Raw genomic sequence first — 15,323 nt, 5'->3', positions numbered from 1 at the left:
CATCCAAGTGCCGAATGTCAAAAAGGTTGACGTTGCCATCAACAACTCCCTTCACGTCATAGCTGGTTGCCTGAAGCCCACCCTGTGTTCAACCTGCCGGTCCTCATGGGATGACAGTATGACACCAGCCATCGATGGGAGGCTGCTACCCTCACCCTGGCAAGGAAAGCCCAGAAATATGACTGATGAGGGTATGGCTATATGATGTTAAGCTGGACATCTGACAATACATCAGATCTTCTTGAGTAGCTTGAGTGATGGTACCACTATTGGACTTATTGGATGTGGTCCACAGTACATTTATACCACACAGTTAAAGTTAAGTTCCTATTTTGGGGTTTAGTAATACAAAAACTAAATGGTCTGATGATGATTATGATGATGATGATGATGACGACAATGATAATGATGATGATAAACATAATTATTCCTTCATACAGACAATGCAATGCATTCCATCAACACAATCACAATTTGTACTTCACATAATAATGCATATGAAATGAACATACAAACAGAGTGCATACTGTAAACATAATAGCCTACAGAAATGGCACTTGAATGATTAAGTTATTTTTTTTTTACAAGCTGCTTCTGGTTGATTGTGGACAGTTCTGAACCTTTTGTGTGGAAATTAGACAAGAAAACATGTTTGACATGTTTAAACCAATGTTTAACATGGGCGTCAATAGGGGGAACCTATTTTGGCATTTTTCAATATGTTCCCCTACTTGGATTTCTTAGGACTTTTGATATGTTATTACTAGTGACATATTTATGAAACAAAAAAAGTTGAAAGAGTTTGTGTTGCAACTTGCAATTTGTTTGAGGTTAAACCTTAGATTGCCTACTACAGGACGAATGTGGTGGTTGGAGGTTGGTTGTAGTCGTTCGGCTCAACTGTGATTATCAAATAAAAAACACACCCATGTGAAATGAGGGGCGCTCTTATCATCGTACATCATCATTTAATTTGCTCAGACAAGCAAATGAAATGATGACGTAAATTCTCCATTCATTGTCAATGGCATTTAATGTTTGTGTTGGGTCGGGACAAAAATCTACACTATAGCTGAATATAGGAGGGGCTCAAAAATAATGATGGGTTTTCCAAATTATATCATCATTTAAGTTTTTTTCCCCGTGCCTGACCAGTCGACTACTGAATCCAAATTAGAAAGTGGTGGCGGTGAGCTTCAAATGCTCCCGCAAACGGACTAGTAATCCTGTAGGCCAGAGGTTCCCAAGTTTCCCAACCACTGGTACTAGAGCCAAAAAAGGAGAAAAAAGACAAAAGTGGAATGAAATATTTATATTACTACAGGTAGTTCTTCTGACCAAGCAATTGGTTGAAATAGGCTATCAAGCCGTGCTGAAATGACCATGACAGCTGAGCACACCTTAATAGAAGATTTGCGAACGGATTAATCACATTAGAAATATCATCAGTTGTGCTGATTACTGTTTAGACAGAGTTTAAGAGAGCAGCAGCATTATTGGCTTAGGAATGGAACATAAAGTGCAGATATACGTTCCTGTATTTTAACATCAGTTATTATGGTGGTACTTTATAGCCTATAAAAAGGTTGGGAACCAATGCTGTATGCCATCTATGTAGCAAATAGCAGCTCTGGCAAATAGCAATATTGTACATAATCCACTAGATGGCAATAGCAAGTCACACATACGGTTTTTTATGGTTTTAAATCAGTGGGGGAATGGGGGGGAAAATAAATCACTTGCTCAAATGAAACAATGGGATTCCAGAGTTTTGAGTCTGACAGACGGACACACACAGCCTAGCCTACTGAATATTTTAACAGAAGGCAGCCTTCTATACAAATTCACAGAAACATGTTCCTAAATAATACAGATAGAAATCATAAAAGAACAGTATGAAAGAATTGGTGGAAGCAGTAAATCCCACAAGGAAACCACATTATACAAATAGGCCTATATTGGCCATTTTATAACAATATTGTTATCTGTTGTATAGGCTACTGCTGTATGTTGTTGATGCCATTTTGATCTTGTTTCAATTTATTCATGTTTTCTCATTATTCTTATTATTCATTATTCTTGTCATTACCCTATCTAGGCCTGTGCCAGTCGTTCTCAAACATTTTCATGAATATTTACTCGTGACCCATAACAATGTAACCACAGCCCACAAATGGGTCCCAACCCAGTGTTTGGGAAACACTGATCTAATGTGTCCCAAGACAAGACACTGCACCCCAAGTGCTCCCCAGGTGCTATTCAATAGTTGCCCACTGCTCCTAATAGTTAGGATGGTTTACATGCAGAGAACAAATGCCATAAATGTGCAAATGACTTGGCAATACCTCAACAACAACTAAGAACACACCAGGAGGAGCCAGGGATGGAACTGATAACCTTTTGGTTTCCAGATGGTCACTCCTGAGACATTGCCACATCCAAGGCTTGTCACTAGTTGCGTGTCAAGGGTTTGTTTGATAAGATCTTAACCAATTATCTTAGTCTCCTCCTGTGTTTGAGAACTACATTTACACAGAAGTTTACATGGCTTCGCCACTGTTGAGTGCTGATAAGCCGAAGACCCAGCCAAAACCTACATGTCATTACTTAGATACTGTTTTCTTTAGTTGCAACTTGTGCCAAAGCTGATTTCTAAATATTGACCCTTGACTATCATCAAAATGTTAGGCAATGTGATTCTCTTGAGTATTAATCTTTTCTTTTCTTACTTTTCTTTCATTATCCATACAAGGAACCCTGAACTGAACTATAGGGCAGTGTTTATCTTAGCAAAATACAAAATTAAGCTGGTTTACAGTTTAGTATTGATGCAGATTAGTCCAAGTTAAAGATAAAAAGTGTCTGATGCCAAATGACCAAGGAGATCTGGGGACATTTGGACATAAAAAGCCTGCAGATTACAGTCAATAGGCCCAGGCATCAGTATCATGTTACTCCCACATTCAGAGGACCATTACATCACTCATATAATACTGTATATCTTGAATACATGGCCTGGCTTTAGGTATTTGTGATCTGCAGGCCAAAGCTGTTTTTTTCAAGGTGGTATGTGTTATTACTGTCACTTGCCCTTACGGAAAGTCTTTGGATCACAACAGCATATGATGAGGTTGCTTGATATCCTTGTCTAGCCTGCAGGCACACATACCGAAACCTATACCCTAATTTAATAGTACTTTTCCTCATAGATAGGCTATTAGAATCTTCATAGTTTTACAGTATGCAGTATGTATTTTTAACCTTAACCACTTAAAGGGCCACTTCACCCCTTTTGCAACCAGATCTTATTTTAATGATGTTTCGGAGACAAACACTTTCCTGGGGGTTTTATGTGTGTAATATGTGTTTTTAGATATTTTAGTATTTCCAAGTGTCCATGATGTCATGGACACTGGGCTCACTTACTTCCTGGACTACATGTTGTCTCAGTAAGACAGCCCTCCCCCTATCCACAAGGAGGAGCAGTGCACCAGAGCATTATGGGAATTGTAGTCCAGGAAGGAAGTGAGCCCAGTGTCCATGACATCATGGAGTCCATGGACACTTTGAAATACTGAAATATCTAAAAACACAAATTACCCACATAAAAAACCCAGGAAAGTGTTTCTTCTTGTCTCCCAAACGTCATTAAAATAAGATCTGGTTGCAAAAGGGGTGAAGTGGCCCTTTAAGCCCATATTTAATTAATTTACCGGAGTTTACCAGAAGTTTATACTAGGCCCACATTTTTTCGCTTCAACACCAAATATCTTTGCCAAAAATAGCCGATCTACAAGCTCACAGCACATCAAGCTTGTAGATAGGATATTTTTCGCAGAGTTATGCCCAGAATAGGGAGTTAATATGGTTAATCAATTCCATAAACAACAGGTGTTCTGATTCTGGAATCCCTCAAAAGTGTGGAAGGCACACACTGTTGAGTAAATGAATCAGTGCCAATTGGGATAACTCACAACTGGCATATTGTCTTCAGAAAAAGGAAATGGCTTTCAAGGAGGGCCTTACCATGATGAGAATTTAAACCTAAGATTTGACACTGTTGCCCTCCCTGATACCACAACACATGATGAATAGAAGTCACCAGTGAGGCACAATATGATTACGGCATTATGTCACCCATTTTTAGAGCTTGTTTGTCAGTCCTAATATTCCACAGGAGGCAGGTCCACCATAGCAAAATAGATACATACACCTGGGACATAATGGGTTAGATAAAAGGTCTCTTTGGATTCTTGCATTCTACAGTGGTAACGGTGTGAACAAACTCTAAATTCTCCAGCTGTACTTAGCCGCCCACATACACCTGTTGGGTATGTTGTTTTAACTGGGAACTTGTGAAACACTCATAGCAAGCATTCTTTGAATACGGCTGCAGACATGTAGGATTGGGAAACAAATGAAGGTTGAGAAACAATCAAGGTCATCGTTCAGTTCTGGAGAAATTTTGATTCACAGAAAGAGGGGAAGGCATTGGGAAATGTCAATAAGAGGTTGTCTAGTGTGTAACTGTGTTTGCAGTTACTGAAATGGAACAGGCTGTGAAATGCATTTTTTGTTTTTCAGTTGACGTATATTTTCCAGAGAAAACATTCTGCATTTATTTGCATATTCTTTGTACTGCCAAGAGTTGTCATTACACACACTGTTATACTGATTGGTTGTTCAGTGCCTGGTAGCCATCATCAGAAAGCAGAGTATAGTGTTCTCTACTCACTCCTGTTATTGTATTCAATTGAACAGCTTACCATAAATCACTTGTATTGGCAGCAGTGGCCTTGTATAGATTACAGAAGCGTGCTTTTCCCCTGACTGGCATGGAAGTGAATGAGTAACACTCGACCCCTACCCTCCCTCAATCAAGAACTGTGTGCATACATGTACGTAAGTGTATGAGCTAGCATTCTCAGCACACTGCTAAAAGTTAATGATGATAAATAGTAACAATTTTTACTAAACGTTTTTTAATAGGATTTGAATTTAGAGGTGTTTAAAAGAACACTTCTAAATGGACATCTTCTCACAAAACATGACTCACACCTGTATTATTTTAGGAAGTTTAGATGATGAATCAATCTGGACAAGGTATGCAGCTCATTTGACTCATTGTAAACTAAACCACAGACAATCCTAGACATCCAGACAGACTAGTGAACTCATGCGGCTCACCCCAAGAAGCCATTCAAATGTTTCACCAAGGATATTATTTCCCTCCTAGACTAATGTCTCTGCTGCAAAGGTGGCAGTGGTGGAAACTAAAGTAACTGTGCATTTACTCAAGTAGCTACTGTACCTGATTACAGTTACTGTACTTTTACTTTACTTGAGTATTTCCATTTTTCAATACTTTATACTTACAGTATACGGCCACTACATACTCCACTACTATTATTTGAAAACTTTAGTTACTAGTAGTCACATATTAGCCTGGAAACCAGACACATCTGATATTAGTCTGGCCATGCCATCCTTTGTGGCTTTAGATTATTAATACAAAACATACATTAACCACCTATTTTGTTCTTCAGGCTATTTAATCTACAGGGGTTGACATTGTTGATATCCTCACTATTCTCTATGTGAAAAAGGGTGGTGGCAGTCTCCTTATACAGTATTATTATAAACCAAAGTCTTTTGCACACCTAGTTCATCTCAGGGACAGGTGGTGCATTGGTATAGCAGACGTTTAGATACAATAGAAGAACCTGCACACTGTCTTCACTTGCTCAATAGAGAAAACTTGTATTAAAGGAGAATTCCATGCTAGAAGGCTTTCTTACTTTTATTTGTAGTTAATTGTTACGTCCCCACCAAAGAGGTCCAGGTGTTATTTTGTGCAAAATCACATTATTGGCTATTTCCCCTAATATAAGCCCTCAATGAATTGAATTGCATTGAATTGGGCATTGGGGTGTGCTAATTTGCTTATTTCCATCGCTCAAAAATCTATTTTTACCATTGGCTTGAAAAGCACTGGTCTATGAATACCCATGAAAACTTTGACATGGAGGTTGACCTGGACCATGGAGGCTGCCTTTCTACGAAACCCATTTAACAGTAACACATTCTGACCCCCACGCAGTTTACCGCGGACCCCCGCACCGACCTCCGCGGGGACACCCGTTCGTTGGACCCGGCGATCACACATGTGATGATGTACAAGATGTTCTTTGTACCTGCCAAGCCAATGTCAATACTACAACCAACAGCTGTGCGTGTGAGGAGCGACATATAATGGCTTGGAGAATATGCTACCTGACCATTTGTATTTCCATCAGAGTTTATTGTTATAAAAGGGTCCTTTGGTTCCATTTGTAGTAGGCTAAGGCATTTTGACAAATACAAGGCAATTAAAATGTCATGTGCACGTCGTCACGTGCACACTGGATTAGATCAAAATAAATAATTTACATTTCATAGCACAATTCTGGAGATATAAGGCAGCCACTGGTAATTAACTGATAATTTATCAGTTCTTGTTTTTGTATCCTCTCTTCATAATGTAAATAGTATCCCAAGCGGCACACTTTACTACTTATTTCGATGGAAATAAGCGAATTAGCACAAAAACCCAAATGAGGGCTTATATTAGGGGAAATAGCCAATAATGCACTTTTGCACAAAATGACACCTGGACCTCTTTGGTGGGGATGTAACAACTACAAATAAAGGTAAGAAAGCCTTCTAGCATGGAATTCTCCTTTAAGGAAGGTAAGGTTTCCGGTAGTGGACTTTCCTCAGGCATCTATCTTGAGATAGATGCCTAGATGTTTTTTTTATAATAGACAAAGAAATATGGTTAATAAAATGGAGGTGTGTACATCTCTGTGAGTATGTGCGCGTGTGTACAAAATAAATAATCATTACTTTAGAATTCTTTGAAAAAGAAGGGGGTCAATTAGATAAGAGTACATGCTTATTGAGTGGCTTGGGGGTTTAATGCAAATAAAGGTTAAAATAGCTATTTACATGACTAGAATATAATAGCCTAGCCTATTAGCTGGATAAAAAACATTGCATGGATGCAGTAGAGCAGCATAACATTGCAGCAGAGAAACTGATATGAAGAGGGGAGGGAGGGAGGGGGCAGAGTGGTCCAGGAGGTAGAGGGAGGGGGCAGAGTGGTCCAGGAGGGGAGGGAGGGGGCAGAGTGGTCCAGGAGGTAGGGGAGGGAGGGGGCAGAGTGGTCCAGGAGGTAGAGAGTAGCACTTGACTGTGTGTTTGTTGTCTTGTGTCTCCTCTACTAGGAGAAGCACACTCCTATTGCCAAAAGCAGCCCATTAAATTGCTGCTATAGTGAAGTCGGAGAAGTTTGCTTCATCTGAATAGCAGGCCTAAAATTAGCGGCCAGTGCCCTGATTTATGTGGAAAAGTAAGGACGTGGGGAGGGGGCACATTCCATGACTGCTCTAGGCAGGAAGTTTTGGAATCTCCATGGAAATTAAGGCAAAACATGGCACTCCACAGTTATTTTTCCAAGAGTTTTCTCACTGGATTTAGTGTAAAAAGGTCTCAAGAGCCACCAAAAAGGGGCCACCAGTTTGCTCCTTAAAGTCTAATCTACTTCATCATGACGTTGCGTTGTCAGCTTGAAATCTGTAATGTTTGGTGAGGGACTCTGTCATGCGACAAAGTACAAATTAGGCTTAAGTGTCCTTTTAATAGTTGATTTACTTGCTTGACAATACCAATCTTAAAAGATGGATGATGCAATAACAGCACAGGAATGTAAGTAAACAGACCGCACAACCGCACAAATGTAAAAATGCCAAGAATGGAAGTAAGGAATATGAGATTATTTGTTCTACTATATTCTTTATTGACCATACCAAACCCATTTGCTACAGTATGTCCAGAAATGCATAGTCTGTCCTGATTCTGCAAGACTAATTTTCAGAAACTGAAAATCATTCACACATCTTGAGAGTCACGCTGATAAGATTCCTGTCATAGATTCAATAGCTCTGAGTTATGTACCTTATGACAACAATCATTGTAATTCTTGGAAACCCCCAGACGTCTATGGAATGCATAGAGTCTTGGCTGCCATAGCTGGAACATGAGTTAAGGAAACTTGGGTTTGCTGACAGGAATGAACCTCCCTCCGTGAAGTTGTTCAGACTTGGCACTGCACTCAGTCACGTAATCATAACCTTTCACCTATAGAATCCCCAGCATCACCCTCAGTTATGCAGGGGGGCATTGGCCCCCCAAACAGTTTTGGCATTAGTGGTTGCATGACGGAATTGAAAATACAAGCAGTCTGAGTCTGAGCCAAATGGGCCCCAAAAACGGCAAATAGCTGAACTTAACAAGGTTACACGTGTCCCATTTGATGGTGTATATAATTGTGTTTTCAGAGCTATGAAAAATGGCCCTCATCTGTTTTGAATAAAGGCAGCAGGGAGATGACGTGTGGCATTTAGGGAATGTCATCGCAAGCTTGCTGAAAAGAGTGAAGAAGGCAAAAACATATTGAAAGTCAAAGCTGAATAGCCATTGCTGCACGACCAGTATCAGAAACTGAAACTCTGCACTCTGGTATAAAGTGGTATAAATACAAGGAATTTGCTCTGACACAGGTGCAGTCTAATCACAATTCACAACTGCTGACATAGTAACATAACAGAGGACAAACATTAGTTACTTTTAACCTGGTGTCTTATGTTGTGCATGCCATTGAAAGCGAAAATCGTGCCGTGATTTTTGTACTTTTTCTGTTGTGTCTATGGAGTTAACATTAGATTAGTGTGCCGTGGGTTCGACTCCCGATCCTGACGGACTTTACTGCATGTCACATCTCTCTCCCCATTTCCTGTCAGCCTACTGTCTGTCCTGCTGTAAAATATAAAAAATAAAGGCGAAAGCAAAAAACAAACATTAATTGGCTTAGGGTCGACGACAGAGTACAGCATCTTGGGTCTGGTACACAAGATTCGATACACCACCAAGATACCCATGTACCTGTCTAAATACTTCCTTAATGTTAACGAAGTCCACACCCACAACACCAGAGGGAGTGCAACAAACCATGTACAACCCAGATTCGGCACAAACAAGGGACTAAATTATTTTCGCTCCTATGCCACCAAAATGTGGAACGCCCTACCAACAGTCATTAAGACATGCAAATCCCTTGACTCCTTCAAAACCGCTCTCAAAGGGCACCTACGGACGGCTGCAATTCGAAACTGGCCCCCGTAAAATCGGAATCCATTTTTACCTCCTTTATGATGAATTCCTGTTCTGTTCTTTGGCTATATAGAAGTGTCTATTTGTACGTCTCTAAATGTTAACAGTCTTTATATTGAGTTGTGCTTGAAATGTACTGTAATTCTGAAAACTGTTAATACATATTTCAATCAATCAATCAATCAATCAATCAAATTTAACTAATAGACCCCCAGGTGTGGTTAGCATATTTAAATATGTCTTCCCTGTGTATATTTGGTTTCTCAAAAGGCGAGAAGGGAGGTGGAGGGGGATCATGGCACTATACATCAAAAAAAAAAAAGAATCTGAAATATAAAAGCCTACGCTATGTGCAATGCTATTCATGAAAAATGTTGACCATATAAAATAGGGTAGTTAGTTAGTAGTTCATTTCACTTCATTCAACTTCAACTACACAACAAATTATAATAATAATAGAGAGAAGACACAGCCTACTGAGGCAGTACAGGAGTAGATCACATTAACTGTATGCGTATTAGCAATGAACAGGCGAGAAGAGAGAATCAAGTGCTTAAGGTCCAATGTACCAGAAGTTGTGACAAATGCTATTGGGATTATACTGAACTCACAATATTGTAGTGCAGTCATAAAAATACAGAGCACATTCTGTTGTCAATAAAGTGCACACATAGAAATGCAGACTTGAGGTTGTAAAGAAATAAAATAAATAAACTTAATAACTGATATGTGAAAGCTTTACAGATCAATCTACAACAGATACACCTACATTTTAAGATAAGAATTAACGTGGAAAAACAGGAATAGGCCTATACTTATGTAATAGATGATCAAAGCAGCTAATGTTCGCATTTCAGGTTGCTATATATTCATTTATAGCAAGTGCGTTAGAACCAATCCAGATGCTATAGCTTTATACTCAAATGAGTTTAACTTATTAACTCATGTTAAAAAGACAAAGGTAATTGTGACGGTTGGGGAATTTAAAGCTTTATACACACATTAAATTAGTTCCTCTGCAAGTTGTGAGATGTTGGTGGGGGTGTGTCTGATTCATAACTGAATCATTCAACACTGTTCACATTCTTATGTTGTGAGAGTTTCGTTTTATTACAACTAATGGGGCTGGCAAAAAATGCTAGGGCCATAGAAATTTGAAGTGAGGATAAATGTAATAAAAAGTACCATGGTTTTCATGAATCCCTGTAAAACATAGTCAAACATTGACCTTATTTAAGAACTTGCATGGCACTAATTCAAAGATTTCATGTAAAGAATCTGTGAACAAGAATGATGAATTGTGTGAATATAAACATGGATGGCATTAGTTTAAAGCTAAAACCCAGGATCTATTGTAATGTCTAAAATAACATTATTTTAATAACGTATGTTAATAGGCTACAATCTGCAGTGATTGGAGGTGGACTCTCTACTTTCAAATTTGACCCTAGTGTTGGGTATAGGACACACACTGGCTGGACACTAGGCCTATATGACCCTAGTGTTGGGTATAGGACACACACTGGCTGGACACTAAGCCTATATGACCCTAGTGTTGGGTATAGGACACACACTGGCTGGACACTAGGCCTATATGCATCGCCAAGGCCAGGCATCGTTGACAATGGACATAATACTAAAGACAATTGACTAAAGACACATTAAACATAAAACAATGAACAATGATTCGTTGACATAAAAGTGAAGTGAAGTATGTTATTTTGGTACTGATCAGGTGGAGAATTTATGAATTGTGGTCCCAAATAACACAATTTGAATGAGGAGCACAGTTTGAAAGCAAGAAGCTTTAATGCAGTCTTTTAGGACATGTTGATGAGTATGGACGTTTTTCAGCCTTTTTGATGATTTTTTACAGTAGACCAATTCTGTGATGTCATATCAGCTATAGCTGACACACATCACATTATAATAGCCTTTAGGCTATTTAGTATTTACTGCTTTATTGCTTTTCCGGGCTTTACGCTGGTATGACTTTACCGTGGCACTCAAGCAGAATAATCAGCAGAGAAAGACAATACTGAAACAAATGACTAATTATTGCACACCTACAACATGTAGTCGCAGCATACCAGTATACTACTAAGATCTCGAGAGATACGAGAGGCGATCTCTAGCCCAGCAGCACAATAAAGAGGAAGACGAAGACCTAGCTGATAGGCTGCTGTGTTAAGTGATCAGATGGGTGGGCCATATGCAGTTTCAGAGCATGTTTATTTTTGAGTGGTGCAGCCACTCCAGGAACAATGTCTGTCCCTCCCTATGTCTGTCTGTATGTATGTCCCTATGTATGTATGTATGTTTAGGGTACCAACAGGTGCCAAAGTGGCGCTGTTGAGCTAGAAACAGAGAGAGAGAGTGTTGCCTGAGACAGAGAGACAGAGAGAGAGAGAGAGGGAGAGAGGGGGAGAGGGGGAGAGGGGGAGAGGGAGGGAGGGAGGGAGAATACCACACTTTTACCGGCTGGCCCCCTGGGCACGTTCCTGTGGGTCTGGATGGCCCCTGTAAAATCGGAATCCCTCAAACACGGAAGCAAGGACAACACAAGAGACGGTCGCGGCCACACAGCCAACTCAAGGTATGGCCACTGAGCCGACTTGGGGACCCAACGCAAGGACAACACAAGAGACGGTCGCGGCCACACAGCCAACTCAAGGTATGGCCACTGAGCCGACTTGGGGACCCAACGCAAGGACAACACAAGAGACGGTCGCGGCCACACAGCCAACTCAAGGTATGGCCACTGAGCCGACTTGGGGACCCAACGCAAGGACAACACAAGAGACGGTCACGGCCACACAGCCAACTCAAGGTACGGCCACGGAGCCGACTTGGGGACCCAACGCAAGGACAACACAAGAGACGGTCACGGCCACACAGCCAACTCAAGGTACGGCCACGGAGCCGACTTGGGGACCCAACGCAAGGACAACACAAGAGACGGTCACGGCCACACAGCCAACTCAAGGTACGGCCACGGAGCCGACTTGGGGACCCAACGCAGCTCCTCCAAGGAAAACAAACAAATGAACGGAGCTGAACGTGAATCCCCCCCACCGCCCACCCCTTTTTTTCCATCACTGTACAGTATATGTTTCTTTTCCCTTTTTACCTCCATTATGATGAATTCCTGTTCTGTTCTTTGTCTATATAGAAGTGTCTATTTGTACGTCTCTAAATGTTTTTGATGAATTGAACATGGTGGACCCTATTTGAAACAAGTGTAATGCTTAATTGGGTCGTCCACTCACAGTTAACAGCGTTTGTATTGAGTTTGTGCTTGAAATGTACTGTAATTCTGCAAACTGTTAATAACATATTTCAATCAATCAATCAATCCTGGGACCCCCACATGGTAACTCGACTGTTTTGGACGGAGGGCGGCTCGCTGGAACCCGGGCCGGCACCCTGGGCATGTTCCTGTGGGTCTGGAAGTTCCGGGACCCCCCGGGGACCCCCACACGGAATTGCACCACTCAGTTCACACGGGTGTGATTTTAATGATCATTGATCGATTGTGTTCCGATTTGGATCATTGAAATAAAAACAGCATTATTTTTAGGTTACTATTTATCTGTATCACCATTCACCAGTAAGACGCCCTGAGGCCGAGAAGCGACCGCTGAAACAACAGAGCTTCTTAATACGGGACAGTTAAGAAGCAGGAGATTAACTATTAATCTGGTGTCCGTGAGGTTAGATAGTTTTTGCTGGCTGCTGGGCGCGGCTGCACTAATAACTTTGGGGCGGCCCGTCTACAGTTTGAATGGACAGGTATCAGTCAAAAGGGAGACATCGAAGAGGAAGGATGGGTGGGAAAGGATCAAGGAGGTCAGATGTAGAGTAGAGTTGCTGGCCGGCTCCATATACGTGTATGCAGATCTAGGTGATGATGATCCAGTCTTCTCCATGTATGGCTAAACAAGGGTTTGATGAGGTCATTGTTGTGATCTTCATATATGGAGACGACCATACTGTATATGGTGGCATGACGTGTCATGAGGTGTGATGTAACGAGGCGTGACCATATATGGAGGTGGGATATCACGAGGCGGGACCATATATGGAGGCGTGATATCACGAGGCGTGACCATATATGGAGGTGGTTTTATACATTATACAATTATAAATGTAATTAATGTTTTTGCCAATAACTTGGCTTGCACTTGCAATATTCCTCATGGCCCACAGCTTGGGAACAGTATCCACATCCTGGCACACCAGCTGTACCTCCCCTGGTGCATGTGTGACTAAAGCTTGATTTATGCTTTGTCAACAAAGTGTTGAGCGATGTGTCACATACAGTACATTCAGCTGAAAAAAAATATCGTGTCTCACATGATCATGAAGTGTCAACATTTTTCAGTGGAAAATACGTTATTTTTGTCAGGCGACATCGCATGACATTTTGTCAATGTTGTAATGTATCATTTGTCACAGAAAAAATAATAATAACGTGACAACAGTGACAACAAGTATAAATGATAGGCTTAAATCAAGCTTGAAAAGCCCTGTGGTGCCTGGAGTCATTCGCCTGGTATGCGTAAAGTAACTTTTGACTTGCTGGTCGTTTCTTCGTCTATGAAATTGAAGCATGAACTTAAAGAAACAATCCTTAAGATTTATGTCCATTGTCTTCCTCTCCTGATGGAGAGAGGCAATTGCAACGACATCTGAACTACAATAAATAGGAAATACAATGTACTATTGCTTATTGTCCAATCCTGCTTCAAATAACTTTGTAGAGAGAGACATTGTCAGCCAGTAGATGTGCAACTTACATCTCATTGGAAGAGCAGGGAGATATACTGTATTGCATATATTAAATTAACATTTTACTGTATTGCATATATTGGATTAACATTCTACCATACAGTTCGGTTCAAATAATGCTTTATTCATCAATTAGGTCCTAAACTATAGCACCAAATGTTAAACATCTGTTAGTCAAAACTATTGATATCTCAAGATCTTTACACACACACACACACACACACACACACACACACACACGCGCGCGTGCGCGCGCGCGCGCGCACACACACACACACACACACACACACACACACACACACACACACACACACACACACACACACAGGGGTCATCCCTATGTTCCCCAGGTTCTATGTTCCCCAGGTTCTATCATGTTCCCCACTCACCCGGCCCCCCAAAAAAGGTTCTATGTTCCCCGCTCAACCAAAAAGAGGTTCTATGTTCCCCACTCAAAAAAGGTTCTATGTTCCCCACATAACTAAGAAAAGGTTCTATGTTCCCCACGGACAGGGGGGGGGGGGGGGGTAGCCTGACAATGATGTCACTGGTTGGCAGGAGTGTTCCCTTAATGATTAGGTAAGCAGAAACGTTTTTTCCCCTGTAAAAGGCCTAAAACGTTGGGTCGGGTCGGGCCTGGTCGGGTTCGGGCAGAGTTTGAGAACTCTACCCCATATATGAATGAATATAGCCGAGAACACAATGTGAGTCTATTTTGAAAATTGACAGAAAGAAAACAGGCAAAACCAACCTTTTGCATTTCAAAAGTTGTATTCTGATTAAATACTTTGGGGCATGTAAAAGAGGGTGACATTTATTTATATAAATATCGTCCATGTAAATGCAGTTAATGGCAAACACTATCTGCAAAACATACACTCTCTCCACATGCCTTCGGCCTGGTGGAGACAATAATGGACTCGGTGTTGAAAACCACTGCTCTAGTCTATACCACCAAGAGGGCCACCAGGGTGCCCTTAGGTCGCCCAAAGGGCAGGTTTTAGAGGGCCACCAGGGTGCCCTTAGGTCGCCCAAAGGGCAGGTTTCTGATAGTAATTTCTCCCCATTATGTTCCGTTATGTGTGTAGAGATGATATTAATAATTCAAAATTCAAAATGAATATTTCCTACATTTTTGGGTGAGCGGGGAACATAGAACCTTTTTTAGAGGAAAAAGGGGAACATAGAACCTTTATAGCTAAATGGGGAACATAGAACCTTTTTTAGTTGAGTGGGGAACATAGAACCTTTTTTGGGTAAGCGGGGTACGCTCCACACACACACACACACACACACACACACACACACACACACACACGTTA

This window comes from Electrona antarctica, assembly GCF_951216825.1.
Source record: "Electrona antarctica genome assembly, chromosome: 7".
Classification (NCBI taxonomy): Eukaryota; Metazoa; Chordata; class Actinopteri; order Myctophiformes; family Myctophidae; genus Electrona; species Electrona antarctica.
Note: the sequence above shows the minus strand (reverse complement) of the source record.